The 4,757-nt window shown below is 39.8% G+C and overlaps 1 pseudogene; it reads left to right on the top strand.

The window, feature by feature from the left end:
• The first annotated feature begins 371 nt into the window (after positions 1-371).
• Positions 372-4,509, top strand: LOC146318486 (uncharacterized; annotated as a pseudogene).
• The last annotated feature ends 248 nt before the right edge of the window (positions 4,510-4,757 follow it).

Below are 4,757 nucleotides of genomic sequence, written 5' to 3'. Positions count from 1 at the left end.
ATTGAATTATTTCAGGTTTGTTCTCCGTTTACCTCAGTGGCAGTCATGTTATCAATGCTTCCCCAGGAAGGAGAGTTTGAGATAGTTTCGTCGGCTCCCTCCATCATGGTGCTTGCAGTGGATGAGCTATTCTTACCTTTCCTTTTCACCATTCGGTTCAAGAATGTCACAGTTGGTTAGCTTAGCACATGTGTGCTGTCTTTGTGCAAAATGCAGAGTTTTTATCGGTTGTATAACTGCAAAACCTCTGAAGCACCCTACAGAGCAAAAGACACGCTCACCTACACCACTGCCGTCTTGGCCCTCCCGATCATTTTGATTTAGTAGGTGGCTGGCCAGTCTGCATGACGTCCTGAATGATCTGCTGGAACATGCCATGGGACTTGTCTGGAGTGGTGCCACAGTCCGGTAAGTAACGTTAATATTCCTGTGTCCGTAACATCGTGTAATAGTTGTTTTTCAACTAAACACGGTTTTATAATTTCATAGATGTCATTTGAGGACATGTTGTCAACATCTATCTCTATGTTGGATGACACTGTCATGCAACTAGCAACTAACTTGCTAGCAGTTCATAAGTTCGACATCTTCTCATTCAGTAGTTAAGAAGCACCAGCAGTATGTAACGTGTTAACTAGTCTACATATTTTTTCTGAATGCAGGTGCCTAACATTACACAGACAGTGGCGCATTTTACACAGTGCCACAGCCATTGCACCACGCACACTGTACTGTTGCTCGTTCTCGAATGACGAATAAAGTAAAATAAATCTGTAAAGTGGTGCTTATGCACAGCGAGACGCGCTCACCCGTAAAGTGACAACGAATGCTTGGCTATAACGTATGTTTACAGCGGGTAGTGAGCCGCTGTCGCCGAAGTTAGCTAAATCTCTACTCATGCTACTATAGCCGCTTCTGTAACTATGGGATGTTTAGGGAACGTCGTAAATTGTACAACGTGAACGATTGTTATTATTGAGCTAACTATGGCAGTGAGCTCTAGAATCAGCGGTTTATCTGATATCCCCCTGTTAACTTTTTGAAAAACTTAAGATAAAGAGGGACTGCTTGGAGAAGAACTGGACAACTTTGAGCATGTAATTTCCCAATCAAAAATATTTAAAGGTTCTCTTGGACTCCTACTAAAATAGTCACGTTTTAAGTCTTTCTGTTCTACTACTTAATGGACTTAGAAGGAACTATTTTGTCTTTACCATAGACTTTTAAATTTTGCCAGAATGATCCATTTGACTTAAAAATGTAGACATTTTCTGATAGGGGAGCATGGCCCCAGACCACCCACCATAGTTCCTCCAAAATATGTGAGAAACTCTGGGGATGATAATTTAGCATGATGATGATGATGATGATGATGGAGTTTTTGATCACAACCTAACTATATCAACTTTGCCTTGTTGTTCACAGTAATGAAGTGAATTGCAATCAGAGTGGGCCGATAGTTGGTAAGTAGGCTCAGGTTATGGAACAATATAAGCACATTAATAGGTTACTCCTTGTTCAGCTGCTTTTTCTTTGTTGTTATTTTTCCCTTTTTTTGTTTTAATAGAATATGCTGCAGCATGTTTTGTTTGGCAGGGAGCAGAAGTGTGTTAGGTTGTCTGACCTAATATTAGATGCCTTCATGAAAGAAGGTTAGTGAGTACATCAGGATAAAACAATATCACAACTTTTTACTTGGTTGATACATCTAATTCATCATGAAACCATTCCTTTTGAATTATCTAAGTTGATAGTTGTTTCTGCTGTGCCTTAAAATGGATGGGAATGACCTATTGATTTCAGCGTCAACACAACACCATTTTGTGAAAACATGAGGCTTACTCTACTTAGTTGACATTTTGATTCTCATCAGAAGGAAAAGGTCTTTAAAGTTTTCAGGTTTTGTTATAATTTCTGTAATATCCTTGTCCTTCCTTTACTTCAGTGTGCCTAAAATTTAACATACCAGAAGGCAGGCAGCTAGATATGAAGGTGGTAGACCAATCTGACACAGCAATTGACAGAGAGGTCTTTGAAAAATAGTGAAGGAGTCACCTGGAACCCTCCGAGTCATGTTGATCAATGAACAACTTAGTAATCACTGACCATTCACATATGTGAATGGTTGGGATGGGAGTAATAACAGTTACATTTAATATGCTTCTGTTTTGTTCATTTTCCCTAATGCACAGATGCTTCTCTATCATCATCATCATCATGCTCAGCAACATCTGAAGATACTATAATTCTGAACTTCACGATGTGTGACCCTCCTGAAGAAGCAGCCACTGCCGAAGGAAGTGAACCTAATAGGCCATGCCACATAAACTATGAGGCAAAAGTGGTGGGTAGTGGATATTGTTGTTAAATCTAATCTGGATTTTGTTCCATTTAATGAGGAGTGTTTTTTATCATTATCATTATTTATCATTATTATTTATCATTATTGTTCTTACCATTTTCAAGTTGTACATATGGTTTAAAAATCTGTGACTGCATATTTTGTTTCCATTTAAATTGATTGAAAAAATCCTTACAACAAAGCCTGGTGGTGAACACATCATGCAAGAATATGCAAAAACTCATTCTCTGAAAGATGCCACCAGAAGAAAGATGATAAACATACTTGGTGCTGAGATGACACAAACACCTGGGTAAGAATCATATATGTAGGCTATAAAGAAACATTGTTACTATTCAGATTGCTTTTAACTGTGTCTAACTGAGTGATTGTCATCATTGAATTCATACATTAGGACACCCCCCCCCCCCCCCTAAAAGTGTCAGAGTGATGTACGCACAGGGGATAGTTGCTCTGTTTCCATATCTGGAAGACCCCTATTCACAACATGGATATGTAAGTAAAATTGTTCTTACAACATTTAACACATAATTGCCCTTAGAAATGCTGATAGCATAGTCAGTCTGCATGTATTTAATTATAGGAACAGTACTACGACCCAGAGAGCGGTTCAGGATACCTTGCATGGCGGTTGAAGACAATTCAGAGAAAAGCTGCAGAGGAAAGAGGTGCCTCTGTCAGCAAATCTCCCAAAAGTACGTTTACTTATCAGTTACATATGATGTTGATGAATTGTGTAGGCAGGAGTCAATAAAATTGTGTTTTGTCTTAAGCTGGTGGGCCAGGCTGTCGTCAACCTAGACCCTTCACTGCTGACAAAGTGTCATCTGATGAGGATGTGGAAGCAGTTATTGCTGTTTTGAAACACTCTGCTGATGTAGACACTGTCCGTGAGAAGATGAAAGCTACCTTCAGTTATTGTCATTCAATGGTCAATGATGAAAAGAGAACAGCAGATGTGTTCTCAGTCTTCCCAAGATTTCTAGACACACCAGGACTGGTAAGCCATCTGTATTACACAGTAACTAACGGGGCAGCACATCTTTATAGCTTTACCGTCAGATATTGTCCCAAAGGGCTAATACAGAAACAAAAAATAATTTAAGTTCACAAATGTGTGCACACATCAGTGGGCATCACAAATGCAGTGTCTCTCATCACTCCTTTCTATGCACTGTATTTCTGCTTTACAGATAGAACAAGATTTCCGACTGCTGTTTAGGGAGGCCACAGCCAACAAATTCTTAGAGAAGTGGCCCACCAATCTCAAGACAAAAGTGATAACAGAAAGCCATGGACTGGTACCCACCACAGAGCTGTTGGATTTAATGCACAATGCTGAGTCAACTGCTGTGGTTGAGGATGGTAAGACAGGGGGTGTTTTCAATTGCTATTGTTTGTAGTTGTGCCAATTTAATGTACATGTGACATAAATATTTTATATTTTATATATCTGATATTCTTATATCTTACACTGTCTTTTTATTTCATTATTTCTGGGAACAAGCACAGTAACACATTTCACTGTGCATTGTATTATTGTGTATGTAACAAATAAATCTTATCTTAATGCTAACCTAACTTTTGTTGGTCTTTAGGCTGGGACAGTGACATGTCTGCCATCTTCCTGCTCCTCCATCTCCTGCCACCATCTGCACAGGGAAGGAAGAGGCCAGGGAAGATGTTGGCATGTCAGGCTGTGGAACACCTCATCAGATACATAAAAGTATGCTGAACAGTTGTTTAAAATATACTTTTCATCACCTCAATTTCATGCACAGTGCTCTATTGTCAGAGGTTGGTCACTAAATATTTCTGTTGAATTTTTGGCTGTAGGCTGGAACCAGTGTACAACAGCACCTCGGTAACATCAGTCAAAGCAGCCAGCACTACCTCCTCGCTCAGGGGCCTGCAAGAAGCAGCGTTCACACCTTCTTTATTGTGATTGAAAAGTATGCACTTCCATGTAAGGCAACAGGTTCAGTGGGACAAACTTTTTAAGGCCCATTACGTCTTTGGTACCTCATGCAGCTCTTCCCTGGCTAACTTTTTCACGTTTCTGCAAACAATCATTTACAATATTGACATTGGGGGAAACGAAGGAAACTCCCAGAGTTGCAGAGTTGCGATCAAAAATGGTGCATTAGTGTCGAGATCAAACAATGAAGTGTTTTCTTTGCAGAAGTGACCATGGGAAACCAAACAGCCTTATAAAGCATCTTAAGGCCGGACTCTTCATCTTAAATGTGGCCAAGAGGGATGCTCACGTTCATTTGGTAGCTCTTCAGGCTTCAGAAAGCATCTGAATAAGTACCATGTAAGCGGTTCATTTGATTCTGTTCAAGAAGGTGATTTTTCACCACACCAAAGTGTTGAGTGTAATAACACTGATGTT

The sequence above is a fragment of the Lutjanus erythropterus genome, chromosome 12 (genome assembly GCF_056507025.1).
Source record: "Lutjanus erythropterus isolate fLutEry1 chromosome 12, fLutEry1.hap2, whole genome shotgun sequence".
NCBI classification, from domain to species: domain Eukaryota; kingdom Metazoa; phylum Chordata; class Actinopteri; order Lutjaniformes; family Lutjanidae; genus Lutjanus; species Lutjanus erythropterus.
Note: the sequence above shows the minus strand (reverse complement) of the source record. Positions and strands in the feature narration are given on the sequence as shown.